At 32.0% G+C, this 25,855-nt stretch overlaps 1 long non-coding RNA gene and 2 pseudogenes across 1 annotated transcript; 2 read left to right on the forward strand and 1 right to left on the reverse strand.

Annotated features, from left to right (window-relative positions):
• The first annotated feature begins 3,810 nt into the window (after nucleotides 1-3,810).
• LOC136062288 (exopolygalacturonase-like) lies at nucleotides 3,811-6,051 on the forward strand (annotated as a pseudogene).
• A 9,400-nt stretch (nucleotides 6,052-15,451) lies between these two features.
• LOC112008618 (uncharacterized) lies at nucleotides 15,452-18,212 on the reverse strand. Its single transcript, XR_010624079.1, has 3 exons — nucleotides 17,776-18,212; nucleotides 17,555-17,693; nucleotides 15,452-15,795 (listed from the first exon to the last, which is right to left on the reverse strand). It is a non-coding gene; the product is annotated as an uncharacterized LOC112008618 (long non-coding RNA).
• A 1,476-nt stretch (nucleotides 18,213-19,688) lies between these two features.
• LOC112033472 (receptor-like serine/threonine-protein kinase SD1-8) lies at nucleotides 19,689-25,255 on the forward strand (annotated as a pseudogene).
• Nucleotides 25,256-25,855: the final 600 nt, after the last annotated feature.

The raw sequence follows: 25,855 nt of genomic DNA on the forward strand, positions 1-25,855 counted from the left end.
CCCACCATTAGCACCATCACACTCTCCAAGCTGATCTCCACAAACCCACACTCTCCATGCCGATCCCCACTACTCCACACCCTCCACGCTGATTTGAGAAAAATGGACCAAGATAGAGAAAGGAGGGAGAACAAAATAGAGAGAAGAGAGAGAGAGAGAGAGAGAGAGAGAGAGAGAGAGAGAGAGAGAGAGAGAGAGAATAGAGTCAAGGGAAAGAGAAGGGGGTCCGGAGAGTAATAAAATAATTTAAATCAAGTTTGCAACCAACTACAATGAGTTGCAAATGTACCTAAGTACTGTAGCGGGGTTGCAAATTTTTTTAGATATAGCAACCTGGCTAGAGCATGTTTTTATAAGTTTGGCTAAAATAGCAATTGGAGGGTTTTTACACCCCCAAATGCTAGTGCCCTAAGGTTATTTGATTGCAAAAACTTGACGAGGATCTTCTTTAATTGCACGATGTCACATGCTTATAGGAAAACTAGATGTATTGACAATCTAGTTGAAATGAGAGTTGTACAAAGAATTGACCTCCTTATTTTGAATGACTCAATGCCTGTGATAGAAAGTTTGCTTGCTTTTGATAAAGCCAAGTTTTTTGTTTTTGTTTTTTGTTTTTTTTTTTTTTTTTTTGTTTTTTTGTTTTTTGTTTTTTGTTTTTTTTGTTTTGTTTTTTGTTTTTTTTTTTTGTTTTTGTATTAAATTGGTTGTTTTTAATTAATATTACAAACATATTTAACACCAAAAAAAAAAAAAAGTTCCAATAGTATCTTTTTATTAATCAAGTTTTATTATTCTACACTTTAAATATTATTTCATTCTAATTATATTATAATTTTATAGTATAGACTATAGATAGTGTTTCTTTTATATGTCATACAAATGTTTGCTATAAAATATGTATATGAATATAAAAAACTTAAAAAGAAAAAAAATATTAGAAGAATTAGTTGAAAAAAAAAAAAAAGATCTCTTTATAAATTTGTTAGTAGCAATAACCAATATATAATAGAAAATTTAGGTGAAAATCTGATAATGATAAATAAAATAAAATATTAATAGAAATGAGTTGGAAGATAACAAGGGAAATAATTATAAAGTTAAAATTCATAAAATCTTATATGAATATGTTATAAGAAAGATAAAGTAGATTACCTAAATTATCAATTGAAAAAGAGATGCTAGAGGAATTTGAATATAAAAACTTAATTAATAATTTTGCATCTCAAAAACAAGAAAAATAGATTAAAAAAAAATTATATATATATATATATAAAGTTAATAATATTAATAAAAATCTAAATAATAGAATATGCCCCTCTATCATTATTGCCTTTTGCCCTAAGATATCTCGAGCTAGCCATTCAATTATATTATCTAGTTCTCCCAAGGAGAAAAGTTGAGGTTCCTATTAATAGTAAGAGGGAAAAAAAATGAAAATACCATTTTGGTCCCTACATTTTGACCCTATTCCCATTTTGATCCTTACTTTTTAATTTTACCATATTTAATCCCTAAAATAAAAAAACAATCTCGTTTTTATCCCTACCATTACCACACTAACGAAAATTGTTTACGTGGTAGATGGAGTGCACTGTTGGCACAATAAATGCTGACGAGGCTATTAAAATAATATTTTAAAATTTTTATTTAAACATCCATGTCAGCATACAAAAGAAAAAAAAAATTAAAAAATAAAAATAGATTAATTCATATTTGAGTTCCTCTTTATCAAGAGAACATAAGAACACAACCTCTTTATCAAGAACACACAAGAACACAAACCCAAAAAATTTGTTGATACCCATTTTCATGACACATTTTCTACAAGCTGGACTCAATCGAGCCCGACCTCATTATGGGCTCAATTCATGTATCATATCATATTATATTGACCCAAGCCCATGTGACATATGGGAGAAATTGAGAAAGTGTGGTTTGGAGGGTATGGATCGGGTTTCTTTCGGACCTTTTACATGAGTGAGCCCATGCGTGCTACCAAGTGGGCAAGGGACACTAGTAGCACCTTAGGCTCATGGAGGAAGTCTTGTACCTAAAATTTCCACCTCAAAAGAGCTTTCATGCTCTGGCCGACTGCAGCCCAAAATTTCTGTTTGAACCCATTTTTGCCTTTAAACATAATTGGCTCCCATTGGCTAGCTCCAACTGCTAGCCCTCACTTAGGTGAGCATCCCAATGGTTTGAAACAACTAAAAAGGGGGAGCCAATGAGGGTTTAGTCAAGAATTTCCCTTAATGATGATAAAAGTAATCATTCCTTTTATCCAAAAAAAAGTAAACCTGAAGATTACTACTTGCTTAGCACCTTGGGGTAGCCTTTTCTATTGACCAAAAGCCAGTCATTAGTAGCACCCGAAACTCAATATAAAACTCTCACTTTAGCTCCAAAACCAGCGAACTACGTTCTACCAATAGAGCTGAAACTTTAGAGCAAAAGCCCATTCAGCTAGATAACATTCTCACAATTCTGAAACTTGGGCGTGGAAATATGGTATAGGGAAACCTCCTTTCTCTTCCTCACAACCTCTCTCAATTTTCTCTTCTCACTGACTGTGGGTCGAAGTTTTGGACTTGTTGTGTTTCTAAACATTTTCAGCATTTTTGTTATTGGCAATTTGATTTCTCTCTTGTTAAAGCACCATTATCTTTTATTTACTAAATATTGGAATTTTGGGCTTCGTTCTCCANAGGGGGAAGTGGAAATGAGAAAAGAGAAAAAGATGGGATGAAACTTTCCGCAGCAGCTTTGCTCTGACCAAGGTATAGGTATAGGCCCAAAAAATGTTGAAAAATTTGAGTGATGACAAGTTGAGTGAAGTGTACCAAATGGGTGGGTAATAGAAATTGGGGTATTTTAAGTGATGAGTGATGAGTGAGGAGTGATGAGTGACGAAAAAAAAAAACCAAACAGGGCCTTTTTTCTCGACTTTAAGAACCAAAAAACGTTTCCAATTTCAAACTTCTAAATTCTAAGAAAGACCATTGAAAGTATTTGTTAATTTCTTTTGTTTATAATTCGATAGTCACAATAGAGAAGAGAGAATTTAAACCATAAATATTTTCTTTAAAAATACTCAAAAGGTGACAAAACTACAATATTCTTGGCATTACGATTATAGTAAATGTTTGTTGGTTATCATAATTATCGAATTTTTTATTTTGACAAAGAGGATTATGTCTAACTTTCTCGTGCATTGCACAGGTTACCGCTTAGTATATAATAATTAACAAAGATCTGTAAACTAATTATAGTAATAATGATAAATATAATAATTGAAAAGATAAGTTTAGCTTCTCCTATATAGTATTTTCTTTATTTCCTATTTTACACTGTAGACGGGCATGCTGCTTATACTAAATTTGGACAGTTTTCGGAGGTGGTTATTTTCCTAGACTTTTTCCTCCCTCTCTAACGGCAAGTATTCAATTTGCATCAAGGAGAAAATGAATAGATTTCAGGTAGCTAAGAGCTTGCCATTTAAGGCTAAGAAGTTAGGGTGATATATAGTAGTAATAATTTTATCTTATAGAATAATGGACCAAAAAAGAGACATGTTATAATCCTTTGGAGTTATTAGCATAATTCAATCATAAAGTTGTTAAAAATTTATCCTTCCATGGTCACTGAAATTGATTAAATCTTAACTAGTCATCAATGGTTTGATTATAACGATAAACTATTAATTAATTAGTGAAGGAGGAAGCATGAAAGCTAATAATAGTATAGAAGTTGAAGGGTAAATAGGAGAGTTCTTCGCAACCATGCATAAAATTACTTAATATCAGTTAGATGGCTTTAATGGTGATGAGCTCAAATACTGCAGTATAAATAGCTTCAAACCAAATAGGAAAACTGTTATACCATACAACAAATTGTTAATAGCAAAGAAATAAAGAACAATAAAATGGGAGAGAATTTGAGCATTGTAACAATTTCCTTGCTATTGTTGTTGGCAGGCATCCACTAGTGCTGTGCAAGTCTTTGACTTTAAATCATATGGGGGACAGCCTAATGTCGATATCACCCAGGTATAAATATGTGTAGCTCAATTAACTATACCTAATAAACATGGAAAGTGGGTTCTAGATAACTTAACCAGTAAAGTCTTTTACTGTCAAATAAAAGAACTCGGGTTCAACCTCTGCTTACACTAAAAAATATTCGATGTCTTGATCAAATGATAAAACATTAACATGAAAAATGATTGCAATATACTAATTTTGATTTTTCATAATGTGCTTATTAGGCTTTGACGAAAGCTTGGACAGCTGCGTGCGCAGTAGCAGGAACTAAAGTTGTGATTTCAACAGGGACACACAAACTAGGTGTAGTGACTTTGTTAGATCCATGCAAAGGTGCTATTGAGTTTAACCTTCAGGGCACCCTAGAGGCCCCATCAGACGTTGCCTCCTTCAAGGGTAAAGACTTTTGGGATTCTTTTCAACGTATTGGCAGTCTCACTGTGTCAGGTGGTGGAGTTTTTTATGGCAAAGGACAACAGCATGACAAAAAAATAATTGTAACCAAGAGTACAAGTACAAAATACTTCCTACCATAAGATTTCAATCTTAATAATTAGCATTTAAATTTCCATTATTTTTATGTAGATATATACATGCACTACAACTTTAAGAACTTTAACCATCACGAAATACTAATTCAAGCACTTATTCATCTAATGATTTTAAGGATATTCATCATATTATTATAATTTGACGTAAGCTTTATATAGTGAGGTGTCAAACTCGCCAAAAAAGAAAATTCAAAATTTATATATGAGAAAGTCCATATACAGAATATGGACACAACTTTTGTGCCATGACCCTAACTTGTGCAACTGTGTGTAATGGAGAGAAAGTGGTGGTTAAAGGTGAAAGTGATGGCTCACCAATCATACTTACATATAACATCAAATTGTGACAAATTGTTTGGTCTAGAAAGAATTTTTTATATAATATTGTTGAAGTAGTACCAACAACATTCATTGATATATAATTGCAATTTTTTTTAATATAGTAACTCAAAGAAGCGTTAGCATTTTTCTATAATATATTTAAATGAAAATATTTTTAGGAGAATATTTAAATGAAATTATGGCAGTCATATTTGGTGTTTTGATTTATCTAACTTGTAAACATGAACAGAATATAAGGTTCGATTTTGCCACAAATTCAATAGTCCGTGACATTCAATCGAAGGACAGCAAATTTTTCCACATAAACGTTTACCGGATGCAAGAGCTTGCAAATTCAACATGTTACCATAACTGCACCCGAAAATAGCCCTAACACCGATGGAATCCACATCGGACGTTCATCTAGCATCACCATCACCAATGCCAATATTGGAACAGGTGACGATTGCATCTCCATTGGTGATGGAACCCAAGATGTTACTGTTAACCAAGTAACTTGTGGACCTGGCCTTGGTATCAGCATTGGAAGTCTTGGAAGGTACCAAAATGAACAACTAGTTTCAGGAATTAGAGTAATTGGTGGCACCCTTAGCAGTACAACGAATGATGTTAGAATCAAAACATGGCCTTCTTCCCTTCCTGGAATTGCTTTTGATATTCATTTCGAGAATATTATCAAGAACAATGTTGCCAATCCTATCCTCATTGATCAAGGCTATTGCCCAAATAGTCAATGCTCAAACAAGGTTATTATAAACATCACAAATATATACACTCATTTTGATGTTAAAAGTTAAAAAAAGAAAAACAATACACATACTAATATCAAATTCTTGGGTGGGTTTTTGTTTGTTTGTTTCGCTTTCAATCTCCCTCGAAAGTTAAGATCAGCAATGTTAGCTTCAAGAACATTAGAGCCACTTCTTCAACAAAGGAAGCTGTGAAGCTTATTTGCAGTAACGGTGTACCATGCCAACAAGTGGTGGTTGCCGACATTGATCTCGTATACAAAGGTGCTGGATTATCTGCTACTTCCACTTGTGTTAATGTCAAGCCTGCCATTTCAGGCAAGCAGAATCCTCCTGCGTGTACCACCAAACAATAATAAAATGTCTCCCAAGCTATTGTAACTAATGCAGAATAAGGAAATACTATTTGCAAATAGGTTATAGGAGTTCTATATTAAATAGAATTTCATTTACTGCAATCTATCATGTTCACTTTTTCTTTATTTAAATGAAATTGTGGAATGTTGGATAGTTATTTTTAAAGTTGTTTGAGTTCAGGCTTTTACTAAAAGCTACTATGATCTAGAGTGCTATTGTAGATAGTATGTGTTCTGTTACTGTAGCTGGGATGTTTCGGAATAAAACAAAAATTGTTATTAAACTCTTTGTAAAAAAAAAATTTATTCCTCACCAAATAAATGCTCGAGTTCATGATATGGTAACATTCAATTCATCTGCATGCATGTTTTTAATGCCAAATTAACTTGCTCTCATACTGTTCGACGTCGAAAAGATGTAAAACTCATAAAACGGACGCCATATATTCAAATTTGTTTCTCTAAATATTGTATATTTTTAATATAGATTTCTGTAACAACTAAATATTTGTGATCCAGTTAATTTCCATTTGATGATGTGTCAACAGTAGACAATCAACAAATGAAATCAAGCCACATGGCAAGCCCATGAGTTACTATGACGCACATAGAAATGACATGTGTCCAAGCCATGTCATTTCCCACATGAGCAAAGTACCACATTTTAGCCATGACATTTCCCACATCAGCAAAGTACCACATCTTAGCCATGTCATTTCCCACATGAGCATCATCCCAATTAGCCTGGTCAAACTAGACGGTTCGGTTCGGGTTTAAAAACAATGCCTGTTATGTGGTGCTCTAAGCTTGTATTTAGTCTTTTTAACCTTTTTTCGTTAAATTTTTTAAATGTTACCTAATAGATTAGGGTAAATTATTTTTACTACTATATCCATTATTGGTTGAGCTTGACAATTAGACCAAATATAATTCTCCAAAATAAAATCACTCTCTTTTAAAAATAGATCAAATTTACAAAAGGCCCAAGCTTAAACCTTATGACCCAGGTTTGAACTCCCCACCCACGTGTAGATCAAAGGCTAAAGGGTTTGACCCTCGCCACACACATGTATATCAAAGCTTAAAGGCATATCAAAGCCTAATGGTCTGACCCTCCCCACCATGTGTAGATCAACGGCTAGATTAAAGCCTATTTTTACCCACAAACTCTCTTTTTTCTCTTCGCGTGTAGATGAAACCCAGCCACTTATAAACTCTCTTCTTCCTTCCCACATGTAGATGCACACTATAATGACACGTGTCCCTTTACTCAAGTACAAAACATTGACATATAACAAAATCCTCAATAAAGCTAGGGTGACATGGACTAATAATGCTCTGTGGCACATTTCAATTTGTTTATAGTTTTTTTTTAATATAAAGTTATTTAATGGTATGATGAAAGTCTAATACCATAATTAAAACACTATTAGTAGAAATATATATATTTATGGCAAAATATAGAAGAGTGATTTGAATAGACAAATCATGGGCCGGTTATATAATAGCATAATTAATTAAATCAATTATTCTTAAAAAAATAATTTTAATTCCTCATTATGACCTATTACTATTAGTATATATTTATGGCAAAATATAGAAGAGATATTCAAATAGACAATTGTATGGATACTCAAAGAAGTCAAAAAGACAATGTGTAAATCAATTGGATAGTGAAATAAAAATTGGTAAGTGGTCAATTAATTGTCTACCAATATTTAAGTTACAATACCATACAAGCATACACGGATTTTTTTTTTTTTTTTTTTTTTTGAGTGATAACAGGCATACACGGCTGATATAGTTTTCCTCCTAAAAAAAAAAAAAAAAAAAACTCCATATGTGTTAGCACAATAAACACATGACTCATTGAGTTATATATCCCATTTTCCATTTTTTTTACTTTTCCCCTTTCTAATATACTTCCTCAATCTCTTAATCTTCTTCAACTTTTGGGTTTCTCTATGTTCTTTATCCCTCCTCTAAGGCCTCCGTGGGTTACTACTTGAAAAATTATAAAGCCAATATCAGTTTCTCACATTGGCAATACCCTTGTGTTCAATAGCTGATTATTCTTTGTCCATTGCCAAGGTAAGTTTTCATGAACCAAGAATAAAGAAAAGTTGTGTGTAACTTCAGTCATTTGTGTTCCAAAAATTTGTAACTATTCAATGAATATAATATTATTCTCAATTTTATAGTTATCATGCTACTTTGAAATTGAAATTGAAGGTTAGCAATAGTGAGATAAAAAATAAAATAAAAAATTCAAAAAAGGGGGAAAAAACAATATATGGTGAGCAACTAACTAATAGATATTGACATCTGGGAAAGAGTAACGTGTTTAAAATTTCAAGTGAAATTACATTTTCTTTTTCTTTTTCTTTTTTTTTGAAACACATTTGCTTTTAGTTGAAGATATATAAAAAACAATATTATAGAAATGACTAATGACATTACTCTCTATTTTTCCAGTATTATGAAGGAAGCTGAAGCAAAGAAGTTAAGACAATTTGATTGAGATTGATTGATGTAGACTTTTTCCTTCAAGTTTGAATATATCACTTCATTATACATGTAATTAACTTTCTAATCTCAATATATGTAAATTTGCAATTTTTCTATTTGTGATAACTATCACCTTAGATTTCCTATGTTCATGATTCTTTGTTTGGATTTATTGTAAACTAGTCGCTAACCCGTGCGATGCACGTGATAGTTAAATAAAAGGACAATTAACCAACATCACGTTAAGGTAAAAGAATTAGTGAGAGACTGATTTTCCCACCAAGAATTTAAAAGAAAAAAAGATAGATATAATAAAATCTAAGAAATTTAGAAATAGAAAATTAGGTTAATAATATGCATATTATAGACATTTTGCTAGTTAGCGTTTAAAAAAAAAAAAAGATCTGTCATAATTAAATAAAATACAATCGGAATAAATATTTAACTTCTATGCTTTTCTATAGTTTAGAAGTGTTGTCTAACGTAGAATGTTATTGGATTGTAAGAAAGATTTTTATAAAATGTTAAACCATATATATATATATATATGCTTATATTGTCAATGTCTCACTGCAGGTACATAGTTACTGAAACCTACAAAGTAATTTACAATTCTTAAATTAATAAAGCAAAATTCCCAAAAGTTATATATATACACACACTCAAAACTTATATAAGCTACAAAGATAAAACAAATCTTATTTAGTCGTAGTAATAACAATATAAATAATTCAAAACATGGTACATTATCAAATTTATAACACATAATTCCATTATTTTTTACGTTGAATCCAAACAAATAATTAATTGAAATTAATCCAAACAAATAATTAATCAACCAAAAATCAAAGCTTTAGTTAAGAAAACAAAAAATCACATGAACCCAAATAAAAATTCTCAATAAAGCAAAAACATATAAGGTAAAGAATTAAGATCAACCTACTAAGACGCAAATACCAAAAACCCCAAAACATAAAACTTCCAAATTTTATAGAATCCCCAAATTCTGCTTCAAAACCAAACAAAACCCTTCAAATTCAAAATTTTCATATATAATATACCAAATAAAAATTTACCACACCTTGGGTTGAAAGACATAGGTTGCAGTTTTGATTTTTCTCCAAAAAATAGAAATGCTTCATCTGCCATATACAATATAAATAATTATTAGAAATTTCAACCCAAAAACCAAACCCACAAAAACACTATCAAAATTTAGAGATTAACCCAAATACTTAGAAGAAAATAAATTCTAAACAAAACAAAACAATAAGATAGAATGAAAATTTCAAGCACATATAAAAGCAAATAAAAAAGACAAAACCACCTTTTTTTTATTTTTTTTTTTATGTGAGTCTCTCTCCTTCTTATTTTTTTAATTTTAAAGTGAAGTTAAGTTTTGGGTTTTGAGATGGTAATTGCTAGGGTTTTAAGGAGAGAAGAGAGAGTCCTACCAGGAGCCTTAACAATATAAACAATTCAAAATATGGAACATTATCAAATTTATAACACCTAATTCCATTATCTTTTACGTTGAATCCAAACAAATAATTAATTGAAATTAATCCAAACAAATAATTAATCAACCAAAAATCAAAGCTTTAATAAAAAAACAAAAAATCACATGAACCCAAATAAAAATTTACCACACCTTGGGCTAGAAGACATAGGTTGCAGCTTTGATTTTTCTCCAAAAAATAAAGATGCTTCATCTGCCATATACAATATAAAATAATTATTAGAATTTCAACCCAAAAACCAAACCCATAAAAACACTATCAAAATATAGAGATTAACCCAAATACTTAGAAGAAAATCAATTCTAAACATAATAAAACAATAAGATAGAATGAAAATTTCAGGTACATATGAAAGCAAATAAAAAAGACAAAACCTACGTTTTTTTTTTTAATTTTTTTTTTTACATGAGTCTCTCTCCTTCTAATTTTTTTAATCTTAAAGTGAAGTTGAGTTTAGGGTTTTGAGATAGTAATTGCTCGGGTTTTAAGGAGAGAAAAGAGAGTCCTACCAGGAGTCTCTCTCTTTTTTTCTTAATCCTAAAGTTTTTTTTTTTTATTTGAAACCTAAAGTTGGTCATTTTTTTTTTTAATTCTAACGTGAGGTATCTTAAAAAATTATAATTAAATTTTAATCTTCAATTTTATATTATATATAGATAATAATAATGATATGATAAACTTTGGAGAGGCCAACAAAATATATCTAATAGAGTTTTACTTAAACAAAACTATTGTAACACTAATAAATATAAGAAGATATAAAACCTAGAATAAAAAGAATCTAAAATAAAAAGAAAAAGAAAATAATGGTGACGTGGAAAATTGTGGGAGCTTTAAAGGCTTCAGTTTTATATAGAATATATAGATAATAATAATAATAATAATAATAAATATAGATGATGATTTTTGTGATAAGTTGATGTAGGATAGAATTTACAATTTAATTTTTGTAATTATTTAATTTTGGTATTTTTATGCAAAAACGTTATTTTAGGTCTTGGTGATTTATTTCCTTATTTTTAGGTTCTTTTAATGTTTTTTAGGTCAAATTTGGTTCCTATTATGTTTAGGTATTAATTAGGGCTTATTTTAGAATATATTTTCTTGTCCATCAAGTTTTATGGAGCCCTTAAATAGGCCTCCAAGTTTGTATACGTTTTTCAATATTATTGATATTAATAAAAATTCAAACTTTTATCTATTGTTTTTTTGGTGGATTCTATAGGTTCTTTTAATGTTTTTTAGGTCAAATTTGGTTCCTATTATGGTTAGGTATTAATTAGGGCTTATTTTAGAATATATTTTCTTGTCCATCAAGTTTTATGGAGCCCTTAAATAGGCCTCCAAGTTTGTATACATTTTTCAATATTATTGATATTAATAAAAATTCAAACTTTTGTCTATTGTTTTTCTGGTGGATTCTGTATAAGATATAAAACCTAAAATAAAAAGAATATAAAATAAAAAGAAAAAGAAAATAGTGATGATGTGGAAAATTGTGAGAGATTCAAAGGCTTCGGTTTTATATATATATAGATAACTTAAATAAAATTTGCTAAAGTTATTTATTGTCTAAAACCACTATTAGTCATTTCTAGCACTTATCATATCCATACTAGAAGTGCATCCCAAAAGGCTTTGTTAATGTCTGTGTATTTTTTATTCGTCTATGACTCAATGTATTAATTGGTGTAGGGATTACTTCGGTCAAGAATGAGTTGTGGTCTACTGAGGATCTTTTAATTTTCAAAAAATTATTGGGTTTGGTTTTTCATTTTTTCATTCTTAATCAAATTGGAACTTGCCACATAAATTTATTAGTCCATATCACCCTAAAATTTATTCAGGATTTTACTATATGTTAATTTTTTATGCCTCAGTAATGGGACATATTATATATATATATATATATATATATTAGTTGGTAAAGCATAGAGAAATCCAATTAAATTTTAATTAGATTCTCAATTTTACGCCACATGTCCCATTTAATTTTTAATTTTTGTGGCAAGTAAATTTTTGGGTAAAAAAACCGAAAAGTCTAGATCATATACATATAATGAGAAATCATTATATATTTTAGAAATATATGAGGTAAAAAAAAAACCGAAAAGTCTAGATCATATACATATAATGAGAAATCATTATATATTTTAGAAATATATGATTAAAAAAAATGTAAGCTAATACCATGTACAATTTGAACCTCTTCTAAAAAAAAATGTATAATTGTGATTATTTTTAATTGTACTCGTGCATATGCATGGGGCTATACACTAGTATATGTAATCAATAAATAATGAGATATTATCAATTTACAACAACCATGAGATGATTTGTACAATTTTCAATATTAAATAGTTTATAATTGAGATTAAACTAGAAGCATAAATTAATCCAACATTATATATATGTATATATATGTATATATAAAGGAAAATTATTGTGTACTCCCGAAGTACCATAAATGCGTACTCCCTTTTCTCACATGAATGTTGGGTCCTACTAATTAACTTTTTTTATTAGTCTAAATAACTTCTTTTTTTTAGGATGTAGTCTAAATAACTTAAACCAAATACAGGTTAAAAACTATATCTAATCATATCATATATACTGTATATAATAGTAGAAGGCTTTTCTTGCAATTAAGGAGGTGTTGTCATGTAGAAAAAATGTCCATCTAAAATTCTGCCATGTATAAGTTAAAAAGCGATAAATTATGTTGTTCGGCAATGCTACAACACCGTTTAAAAGCCTCTCATTATAAATAAAAAAATTAACCAGTTAAAATACGATGTACACGAAGATAGAAATAGAGAGAGGCAATGAGGCATGGGACACGAAGAAAGAATCAGAGAAAGAGGCAGAACGGTAAACACTACATCGATTGGACATAAGAAATCGAAAAGTTTCAAAACACGATTTTGCAGACCCAAAACCTAAGCAGAACGGTAAACAGAGAAGGCACAGAGTGGGAACTGGGGAGAGAGAAAAATCTGAGACCATAGACAAAGAGTAATAGAGATTGAAAGAGAGATAAATCTCAGGGCAGCCACCACCGTCACGCAGCCGAAACCATTACAGTAAAGGTTTTCTTTATTTTACTTTCAAAATTACACGATAACTATGATTTATGTTTGGGTGTTTGGTAGTATAGGTTCAATTTAGGCATTTGGGTTACATTTGATTTTTATTAAGGTTATTAAATTGGATTTGGTTTATGGTTGGGGTATTTGTGTTGTTTGTTTGGTTTTCGTTAATTTTCAATCAATAGAAAGCAAAGAGTATTTTTGGTCTCTTCAATTTCTTTACACTTCTTGAATGAGCATTCCTGGCGAAGAGTTTCCAATCATTTCACTCCATGTTTATCAAATACAAATTTAGGTTTTCGTTTTTAACTCTCTCTTGGATTCAGTTGTAGATTTCATTTGTCATTGATTGATTTCAATTCCGATCTATGTAATAAAAAATTAATGGGTTTTTTTTTTTAGCTTTTTTTTTTTTTTTCTTGGGTTTGTAGGTGGAAAGGCAAATCATTGGAATTTATGTTCTTAATTTTAATTTCTTGGGTTTTGTTTTGTTGATTATTTTTTTTTTGGTTAGAATTTTTTTCCCTGTTTGGTATAATTTTGTTAGATTTAATTCCTGTTTGCACCTGAAATTTGAATTCATTTAATTATAGCATAAAAAAAGATTAAGAATTATGCACCAATTTCTTTTCTTCATACCCTTTTCTTATTTACTTAATTTTTTGTTTTATTTCAAATTATGAGAGATCTAATTTTTCTGTATATAGGTTATGGTTTTATAATCCCTGAGCATCCTAAGACTCTTATATCAACATGAATTGCAAGTGTGGTAATATATGTGATTCTAATTTTGAACTTGGTTGTAAGTGTAGATTGCAATTCATTTGCCTTTGTTAGATTGTCTCCTGTTCAGTGTAGCCTTATTTTGGGAATACAAGATTGATGAAAATTGAAAATGCTATGAGTATACATTTTTATAGGTACTACATTAAAAAGCTTCTAATTTCTTTTTCTTTTTATTGAGAAACAGAAGCTTCTAATTTCAAGTAATGAATCTGAGTCCTAACTTTAAGTAATACGCTTGGCCATTTAGGTTTATATTATACAAATAACAACTGAAGGCCATGAACAAGGAAAATATTTGGAGTTGAGAAATTCAAAATGCAAACCATTATAGGAGATCACCAATTTTTGGAAAACTAAATATCAGGAAACCTATTAATCTATTGTGCTTGGTCTATTACTTTTTCCTTTTTTAATTAAAGTCCAAGTTGTTCAAGTAATAGGAAAGTTGTTACTCTGTTAAACAAATAAAAAGGAAAAGCATAATCTTAACATATATACTTAATTTTATCACCGGATGTATAATAGGAAAGCTGTTACTCTATTAAAAAAATAAAAAAGAATAGCATAATCTTAACATATTAGTTAATATTTTGACATGGAAAGTTAACTTCCATGTCAAAATACTTTTAGACATGGGTTCCTAGGAAAACGAAACAAGAACAAGGATGAGAACGTAAGCACACAGGGCCTTGATCCAAGGGAAAGCGACAAGATCAAGAAGAAGGGAGAAAATAGTAATTTTAGGCCAACCAAGATTTGCATAAAAGGAGAGGAACCGACCAACAAGAAAAAAGCAGAGTACGAAAAAGAGAAATAGTAGAAGAAAGAAAAGCAAAGAGCAAGGGAGAAAATTGGCAATAACAGAGAGAGTATAGAACTTAGGTCAAGTTCCCAGAAAAATAGTGCCCCTTATTTGTAGTATTACTTGGGTCCTATACTTCAATCCAAGGTGATTCCTGCAAATATATTTCTATATTGTTGCATTTCTTGGACCTAGTTGTGCATATATTGGATCCTTAGAACTACCTAATTGGCCATAGTGGGACCGAGCTCAATTCCCTCCCTCAGTATCTCACAACTCCTCCAACCCTTTAACCGACCCACAAGATTGTATTGGGCTTAGGCTTAAGGAACCTTTTCAAAACAAAAGGGTCCTACAAAATTGAAATGAATGAAAACATATGATTGGTGACAATTTTAATTATTAGGATGCCCGAATGTCCAAATTCTAAAAATTATAAAAATAATTTATAAACCAATGTCCGAATTATGGGGAACTATAGAACTGATGGTTTGAGCATTGAAACATTTAAGTCCGAATTTTCACCATCAATTAGATAAATATATGTAAATATGTCATTTTTATTTTACGGGTTAGTTACTAGTTTGAAATATACTCGAATCAATAAAACAAAACTCAAAAACTAATCTCAAAGTACGTTACATTAGCATTCATAACCAAACAGAGAAAAACACTCATATACTTCCACATATTACATTATCATGATTAAACATAAGCATTCGTAACACATAACAGCTAAACATTCAAAATACTTGACATTGTTCCATAACACAACCATAATACTACTACCTTCCAGAACACTAAAGCATTCCATAATACATATCCATAATACCTTTCTTTTTTTTTAGTAATATAACTTCAATAAATAAAATAAGAATATGAAAAAAAAAAAAAAAAAAAAAAAAAAAAAAAAAAAAAAAAGATTACATAAACCTAATCTAGTAACCATCTCTGTTGAAAAAACTTTCCAACCAAAGCTTTCCACGCAACCCCACAGCAAGAACAGATACAACTTCAGCGGGAACTGCTAGAATTTTTTCGTTATCCGTCTGCATAACAAAATCAAAATAATGGAGTATATGAGGTAATACTACATACTCATGTGCCTGAAACAACATTTGCATAAATTCACAACCCTAAATTCCGAAATGACAATACACCAAGTACCGAACAACTTATCTCCCGTCATATATTTTTAAAAACAATTTTTTTTTTTTTTAAATCATTGTGTTAGCAACCCACATGAATGGCCACCATCAACAACCTAAGCCCATACTAAGCAAAAAAAAATTTATCGCGAAATCCATATGGAATTTGAAAAAACAACACATCATTAATCTCGACCTCAAATTTCTTGAACAAACCTAGAATGAGAAAACAGCACCAACCCAACACCCCAAACTTCTCCCCCCAAAATATAAAGAATGAATTACGATGTAACACCCAAAAAATAAAAAATAAAATCTATAATCTGCAGGTGAGATACAACAGAACACAAACTGATAAACTAGAGTACAATGCATATCTGGAAACATAAACTGAAGTTATTGTATCTTGATGCAAACCTTGGACATATAATGCTAGATAGGAACATATATTTTCTGCACATTATTTAATTACGCTATATAGAAGTATACTTGGAAATATAATAGCATTCTAAACTCAAATTGAGGATGTAGAACTGCAGTGTGAGCATCAGGTCTTTCACCCAAAACAATCAGCATGGTCATTTCAGCGCTAGGACTCATATGAACAAATAGATAAAATAGGATTGGAGAACAAAAAATTGTCAAACTTGTCTTATAGACTTTCACATTGGGGAGTCAACAAGTTCCCATAATCTGACAGTACAAACAAAAGTCCTAGTATCAAGGTACCTACGGCTAAAACCACCCAAATAGCCTCTTGCACATAGCTTTCATAACCAGACTGGACCGGACCAGCTCGTTTTTTGGCAAGAAGTTCAAGGAAGTTGTGTTTTTTGAAAAATTTAAATTAGAGGCACATGCAGGAACTCAAACCCAACCCCCCCATGCAAGAACTTGTGTTTGACATGCTAACCATTAAAGCAAGTCAGCTTCTTGGGTCTTTATGTTACAAACTATTATATTTATTATATATAATTGAACTAATATATTTTATTTTGTCAAGATTTGACCTTGATTGAACCCAGGTCCGATCTTAAAAAACTTAAACCTCTCACTTATATGGTTCTTTGAATGGCCTAGCTTTCAAAACAACGCTCTTGCATAATAAGAATGCACTAGCTCCTCAACTTAAAGCCATATGGCATAGAAAGATTGAACAAATTTACCATATATCCCCTCTCTAGAATCCAAATCGAACAAATTATATTCCTCACTCCAACTATTTACATTAAAGAAAAAAAAAAAGGCTAAAAAAAAAAACATTCAATTTGTACTTTCAAACTGCATAAGATACTAATTTTTCCCCAAAAAAAAAACATTCTAAACTCGCTAGCAGTTTCAACAGTGCAATTCATTAAGCAATATTTCAAAAGATAAAAAGAAAAATGTAATTAAAAATATATTTCCAGCCCACTTCCAAGTTCCAAATACAAAACCCATCATCCAAAACCACTTCAAACAATTAAAAGCCTAACTACTAAAAGCGCCAAAACCAACGAAATGGAAGAGATCGAGATGATCATTGCCCCCGATCTTGCTTGTCCTGGTCAGGATCAATCATCATCAAAGAGAAAACTTGGTAAAAGGAATAATTTTAATTTACTGACGAAATCAAAATCCATTGTGATATCAAGATTAGGGAGGGAATCTAAATTTTTACCTGACCATCATCTTCTTCAGCACGCTTTTTGGGAGCACCAGACACAACAACATAGTCTTTGTTTTCTGGGTCTCACCTAATCCAAAGAGCAGTTTGTACAATTGAGGCATATCAGGTAGCTTTCAAAGTCTGGATACTTCTGCAAAGAGAAACCATCCATTAAAAACTCAGTTCACTAAACATAGGATATTCAAATCTTGCATGAAGAAAAGAGTTTAGACCTCATCAAGAACCTCCTCCTTTTGGAAGAAGAGATGGGTGCCCTGGTGAATATATTCGGGGCAGGAGTCGCCGCGAATGGTGATAGATAGAATTGCCCATAACCAGTGATCCTAAGGCCTAATCACGCTATTGAGGACCTTGCAACCACTAAGAAATCTCACCCTATGGCCTATAGTATATTTTTAAAACCCACCCAGAATTTCTAGATCTAACAACTTTTTTATCACTGTGTGTACTGTATCTATGAAAAGAGGAGGGGAAAGACAATCATAGAGCAAGAAAGATTAGAGTTGGGCAATAGCCAAGAAAAAGAAAAGAGAAAGGAGGGGTTTTGAGTGGCCATACTGCATTTTGCAGCAGAGGTCATGGTGGCCCTGCTTCCAAAACAACTGTGCGCCATACACAAATTAGAGAGATTTGTAGAAGCCGATGCGCGTTTTTTTTTTTTTTTTTTTTTAAATCCATCTAAGCGCTGATTTGGCCATTAAAAGCTGTGTTTGTTACAAGTGAAAAACACTTTCGAAAATGTTTTTCTATAAATGCGGGTGTTTGGTTGCACATAGAAAATAAATTAAATTTTTCAGAAATGCTTTTCGGTTGACCGTGAGTCAAGGTGAAAATCACTTCCGTTTTTATTTTACCTTCAAATATCATTTTCTGGAAAACAGAGAGAGAGAGAGAGAGAGAGAGCACGAGACGCGAGCTCGAACCGCTGCCCCAAGCCCAGAGCAACCGCACGAGAACCCCTCCACACGACGGTGAGAGAGAGCCCATCGCTGGCGACCCACGAGCCTTCGACTTCTCCGGCGACCTAGAGCCTTCGTGCCACAAATCCAGAGCCGTCGACCTTCGACCTAGACCCATCGCCTTCGACCCAAATCCATCGCCATGAACCCACGAACCCAGAGCCTTCGACCCAGACCCATCGCCTTCGACCCACCGATCTTCGACCCAAAGCCTTCGACTTCGCTAGAAACCCACAAACCGATCTCTCTCTGTGTGTGATTTTGATTTCTGTGTGATTTTAATTTTTGTTGTTGTTTTGGTGGTTTTCCTATTGTGTGGTGGTGGGTTTTGTGTGGGTGGTGGTGGAAAATAACATTTTCAGAATGTTACCAAATACATGAAAATATTTTCTAGAACAATTTTCATAATGCAACCAAACACTTGAAAATATTTTCCTTTCTCAAAAATAGCATTTCCGAAAAATAAATATTTTCCGAAAAATATTTTATGGGAACCAAACACATAAACACGTCAACATTTCATTTATTTCTTTTGCCAAAAATGTAGGTTGTGCCTTTTATATTTGACTAAAATTTATTTAAGACCTTTAATTTTATTTTTATTCATTTAAGTCGCCTCTAGGGGTGTTTCCTGTTTAAGGAATAATGGTTAAAATTGCTGTTTATTAAAATAATAATGTTTTTCTTACACATCTCTCTCTCTCTCTCTCTCTCTCTCTCTCTCTCTCTCTCTCTCTCTCTCTCAACGACGACAGAGGGTGTTATGGTTGCTCCACGACAGCTTTTGTGACAAGGGTGTGATCAGATCCAGGGTCGACCCAAGCATTTTGGAGGCCTAAGGCGAAATCTTTAAATGGGGCATTTATGTTATCACTTAAATAATATTTAACTAGCATTTTATATAATAATTTTGTTTAAACCGTTCTTTTTACTTTTTAGTATGATTTTTTTTTTTTTAGAAAATGCTAAATTTATAATAAATTTTACTACAAACTGGTGTTGTAATGAATGTGATCAATGACATGAGACTTACAAAAATACTAGAAATATTATAAAATTTACAATATGAGAATTATAAAGAATCACAAATATTCATTAAAAAATGCATTCAATAATTTGTTGAAATCCACCTATCATATTCATGGTTACATCAAATTATAGAAGTTATGGAGATCACCACGCACCCTTGGTGCAGTGATCACTCCACAAGTATAAGTTCTTGTGGGGTGTGGGGGGTAATAGCCGAAATTTAAGTCTCTAGAATAGAGTTTCGCACACATATACACTTAAATTAGGCTATGGTAGAAATTTTATCTTGTATAAAAAATTAAATAGATAAAAGTTATGTTGTAAAATTTATAGTATTTTTAACATTTTCCTATTTGAATTACTTGTGATTAGTAACACGTCTATTTGTAAGACCTATTTCTTTAAATTTGTCTTATCTCTATCTCTATCATTACTTAATTCTATTTTAATTTGTCGTATCTCTGTCTCTAGCATTACTTAATTCTTTGAACCTTTTTAATAGTAAAAAAAGAGGTAAACTAAAATGTTTTAATATCTCCCAAAAATATATATATATATAAAAAATAAAAAATTTGCCCCTAGATTTGGGGCCTTCTCTAGTAAGGTGCCCTAAGCAATGGCCTAATTGGCTTAAGCCTAGGGCCAACCCTAATGTTTTAATATCTTCAGCTTCTCTTTTTCGTTTTTTCGACACTGCAACCTGGTAATTCCGTTTTTTCGACACTGCAACTTGGTAAGAGGAATAATTTTAATTTACTGACGAAATCAAAATCCATTGTGATACCAGTTTTTTCGACACTGCAACTTGGTAAGAGGAATAATTTTAATTTACTGACGAAATCAAAATCCATTGTGATACCAAGATTAGGGAAGGAATCTAAATTTTTACCTGACGCTTTTTGGTAGCGCTAGACACAACAGCATAGTCTCTGTTTGCTGGGTCTGACCTAATCCAAATCTTAGCAGAGCAATTTGTATATTTGAGGCATATCTGGCAGCTTTCAAAGTCTGGATACTTTTGCAATGAGAAACCATTCATTAAAAATTCAGTTCACTAAACATAGGATATTCAAATCTTGCATGAAGAAAAGAGTAGTGGGATAGAACATGGGAAAAACTAGGAAACAATAACCAAAAAAAAAAAAAAAATTTCTTAATACATGGTATCCAATTTGCCATAATATGCCAATGCAAGTGCTACGCTATTGGACACGGGAAACCTTGTTTTAAGGGACGAAAACTCAAAAATATTGTGGCAGAGCTTTGATTTTCCTTCGCATACCCTTTTACCTGGAATGAAGCTTGGGTATGAGAGAAAAAGACCAGGAAAGACTTGGTCGTTGGTAGCTTGGAGAAATGCTGAAGACCCTAGTCCTGGAGTTTTTTCACTGGAGCTCGATCATATGGGAAGTCAGCTTTTAATCATGCGGGAGCCTGACACGTTGTATTGGACAAGCGGGCCTTGGGATGGGCACTCGTTCAGCTTTGTTCCTGAATTATATATTAAATTTTAGCGATACTTCCAATCAGGAAGAGACTTATTTTACAAATAATCGGTATTATAATTCCACTAATAGGCTTGTAATGGATCTATCGGGACAGATGTAGCAACTGTATTGGCTGGAATCCATCAGGCAGTGGAATTTATTATGGGCACAACCGAGAACCCAATGTGAAATTTTTGCTTTTTGTGGGGCTTTTGGGTGCTGTAACCAGCAAACGTTGCCATTTTGTTCATGCATTCAGGGATTTGAACCCCGATCTTCTGGAAATTGGGAACTGAGTGATTACACTGCAGGGTGTGCAAGGAAACCCCCTTTGCAATGTGAGAACAATAACCAGACTACGGGTGAGCCAGATGAGTTTGTTATGTTGTCTAATGTACAACTACCAGTGAATCCAGTAAGTTTTGAAAATGGGAGCATTGAAGAGTGCAAATCAGCTTGCTTGAATAGCTGCTCCTGCACTGGTTATGCTCTCAATGATTATAATTGTTCAATATGGATTGGAGATCTTATTAATCTGCAACAGCTTTCTGCTAATAACCATAGTGCAAGAGATTTTTATGTCAAAGTTGCTGCGTCTGTGTTAAGCCCTGAAAGTAAGCAAATTTAAGTCTCTAGCTATCGTTACAACTTAATGATCTTGTTTCCATATTATTTTATTTCAATCTTTCCTAACTGAATTTTTTTCATTTAGTGGTTACTTTCGAAAGTTACTCATGCTTCAGGAAATAAGCGAAAGCTGTGGATTATTGTAGTACTGGCTATTTCTCTGACAGCAATTTCTTCAGCCGCCTTCATCTGATGGATGTGGGCGAGAAAACTAAAAAGAAAAGGTATGAATTTTCATTAGTAACATAAAACTGACTAGTGGCCAGGCATCTGTGTTAGTGACACCAAAAAAAAAAAACTTCCACACGCAGAGATTAATAAGGTGGAAAGAAGAGGGGGGAGGGGGGTGATTAAGATATTTTGAACTAGTATACGAAAAATAGCTGTGTTCCATTGTACGCATAATTGCCACTATTGCATTTGTTTTAGTTAAAGAGATCCTTCTTGCAAATTCACATAAAATTATCCTTTCTTTCTTTATTATTATTAAAATAGAAACAAAAAAAATTGCCCAACTCTTGTCAGGTGCCAAATTTACAGTCCAATTCCACATTTTCTAAAATTATTTTGCTGAATTTCAATAGGGTCTAAATTGCTAGTTTTGAACCTAAGCTATATCGATTAAAATATAGAACTGTCTAAGCATTCCATACATTTCCTCTTTTGATTATTTATTTGAGTTTAAATTTCAATTTTAACCAAACATTTAAACTTGATCCGCTCCAACAAAAACCAGTCCTCTTTCCTGAAACAGCATCCTAGATTTTCTCATAGAGAAAACTCTTCAAGGATTTGAATTAAACAATCAAAAGCTTTTGAAACTATATGCATAAAATTCCTCAGATACCATTTGGCAGAACTTAGTTATCTGCTCAGCCATAGCAGTTTTTCTGATTCTTTTAGGATTAGATTATAGGAACCGTCTTCTTGATCAAGTAGGGGAGGAATTTTTGTCATTTGATTTCAGAAATAGAACCATCCAACATGAACTAATCAAAACTATCTTTTTGATCAAGCAGGGGAGGACTTGATATCAATTGATTTCAATAACAGGTCTAGAACCATCCAACATGAACTAATCAAAACTATCTTTTTGATCAAGCAGGGGAGGACTTGATATCAATTGATTTCAATAACAGGTCTACACAACAAGGATTAGTCCTCAAGAAGGGGGCTGAGAAAGGCAGAAATAAGGAAATGGAGCTTCCTCTCTTTAGTTTTTCTAGTGTATCTGCTGCTACTAATAACTTCACAGCCTCGAATAAACTTGGAGAGGGTGGTTTTGGGACCTGTTTACAAAGTAAGTTTCAATAACTAAGCACATTAGTCTTAGAATAGAAATTCTAAAGTAATATATGATATTCCACAATCTAACCTTTAACATAAATATTGAAGTCTCAGTATTTGCTTAAAAGTTCTGCTAGGATACAACTTATAAAAATTATTTGATGTGGATTCTTCTCAAGGATTAATCAGAAACTAAGTTAAAAGAATTATTTTCAGGGATCCTTGCTTAATGGACAGTTAGTAGCAGTAAAATGACTTTCAAGAAAATCTGGACAGGGATGGGAGGAGCTAAAAAATGAGGCTGTTCTTATGGCCAAACTCCAACACAAGAATCTTGTGAAACTTCTTGGATGCTGCATTGAAGGAGATGAAAAAATTTTGATCTATAAGTATTTGCCCAATAAAAGCTTAGATAATTTCCTTTTTGGTATGTAGTTCCACACTATCTCAATCACTTACAAAGTACTCTGCCTATATTATGCTTGTTCATAGCTCAAAATCTGGTTGTAACTAAAGGTTTCGCACACATAATTCCAGCCAGTTCTTTCCTACCTTCTATCTTATTATCTATATGTGGTATTGAGACAGATCCAGTTGCACATGGGGTGATAGACTGGACAACTCGCATTCACATTATTGAAGGAATTGTTCAAGGGCTTCTTTACCTCCATCAGTATTCCAGGTTACAAATTATTCACAGAGATTTGAAGGCCAACAACATCTTGTTGGATAAAGACATGAATCCAAAAATATCATATTTTGGAATGGCAAGAATTTTTGGTGGGAATGGATCACAAGCAACTAACTGAATAGTAGGGACTTAGTAAGTATAATCCATAAGTACTTATTCTCTATAGCAAATATTAGTAATATACAAATTATTAACTATGAAGCTATTGAAAATTTGTTTTACAATGAAATACAGTGGTTATATGTCCCCAAAATATGCTTTGGAAGGCCTCTTCTCGATTAAATCTAACGTCTTTAGTTTTGGAGTGGTGTTGTTAGAGATATTGAGTGGCAAGAAGAATATTGGTTTCTATCATAGTGACTCTCTCAATCTTACTGGATATGTGAGTAATGGGCCATCTTACTTTCATGTAAACAAGAACTTAGAAACTCTATGTGTGTGTGTGCGCGCGCACGCGCGCAAGGTTTTCAGACCCGGACCGTTCATTGAACTGTAAAAGGGAGAGGTTCAAGGCTTTTGAGATCGAACTGGGGTCGAATCATCATGACGTCATAATTAATTAATAATTAATTAAAGCCTAAATATAGATATTAAATTTATAAAACTAGCAAAATTGACTAATATGTCTATATATGTGAGGAAAATTTAATGATTTTCAAGCATATATTTAATAATTAAATAAGAAAGTTAATAAAATAAAATTATAACCATGAAAACATTAAAATTTATGATTAATTTTTGAAGTAAAGTTGAATATCTTTGAAGGATTTTAATTATAATTTTTTTTTTTATTCCTTGTAAGAGATGGATAATTTAATTAAGTATAATAAACTTGTGTTAAGTTGTTTCTATATAAAATAAAAAATAAAAAAATTGCCAAGGGGTTGGACCGCACGAACCGGTTTTAGGGGTTCACGGAATTGCCACATATGCCTGATTCTCTATGCTTAAAAAACCGGATTTCAATCCAGTTCCCAGTTTTCATGGTCCAACCTCCCGGTCCGGTCCAGGTCTGAAAACCTTGCTTATGTGTATTCTTATTACACCATGTGATTGAATTTTCAAAGGATTAATCTTCTTTGTCAGTTATGTTGATTTCAAATTATATATTCAGTGTAAAATTTAATTTTATTCACACTAACAAATCCACCAAGAAGGTAGAAAGTGTTACACTAGATCATTTTAAAATGGTCCTTTAAGTATCTTTGCAATTCTACTAATTTCATTTGTGACTTATACCTCAATAAAATATGAGGAACTTAACCAGAATTTGTGATTGATTTTTATCATAAATTTTCTTCAGGCATGGGATATGTGGAAAAGCAATAGGGCCTTAGAGTTGATGGATCCAATCCTCGAAGTTACTCCTCCTGCCAATGTTCTATTGGGATACATAAACATAGCACTCCTCTGTGTCCAAGAAAGTGCCACTGATAGGTCTACTATGTCTGACGTTGTCTCAATGTTCAACAAGGAAATTGCACTTCTACCTTCACCAAAACAACTCGTGTTTTCATTTGTCAGAGGTATGGAGAATTTGGGTTCATCTAATAGAAGCCTAGAAATTTGTTCTGTAAATGACATGACAGTCTCGATTTTGAAAGCTCGGTAACAATTTAGATTTCAATGATCATTACTCAATCATTCATCTTGTTATCTAAATATATATTAAATGAACAACAATATTATTGAACTTAGAAACCAAAATGTACCATTAGTTATTGCCATTTTGATGGCTGTCAAGTCCTACATAAAAAGCTTCTTCCTCCTTTTTCTAGTTTTGCTTTCAGCATTCCACTATTCCTCCTTTTCCAGCATCATGGATACTCATGTACTGATATGATGGAGAGGGCCTTAGGCCACAATTGACAATTTACACCCAAAAGAGGCCCAAGGCCCAAGCAGATGCCATTTTTATGGAGTGGAAAAAAACAAATTAGCATGAAAAAAGTGAAAATGTTAGATATTGTACTTTAATTAATTTCAAGCATAAGCAATCTTTTTAAGGAGAATAAATTTAATGAATTATTTAATTGAAAAACCTAAGATATAACACATAAGAAATAGTAACTAAGGGTCTGTTTGGTTGGGAAGAAAAGTGGAGAAAAGAGAAAATATGGGAGAAAAGTATTTTTGATTGGGGGGGGTATGGGAAATGATCAATCTGCCTTCCAGCTATTTACGTTGTTTTTTTTTTTTTTTTTTCTCCATA

The sequence above is a fragment of the Quercus suber genome, unplaced genomic scaffold (assembly GCF_002906115.3).
Source record: "Quercus suber isolate HL8 unplaced genomic scaffold, Cork oak 2.0 scaffold_399, whole genome shotgun sequence".
In the NCBI taxonomy this organism is placed as follows: Eukaryota; Viridiplantae; Streptophyta; class Magnoliopsida; order Fagales; family Fagaceae; genus Quercus; species Quercus suber.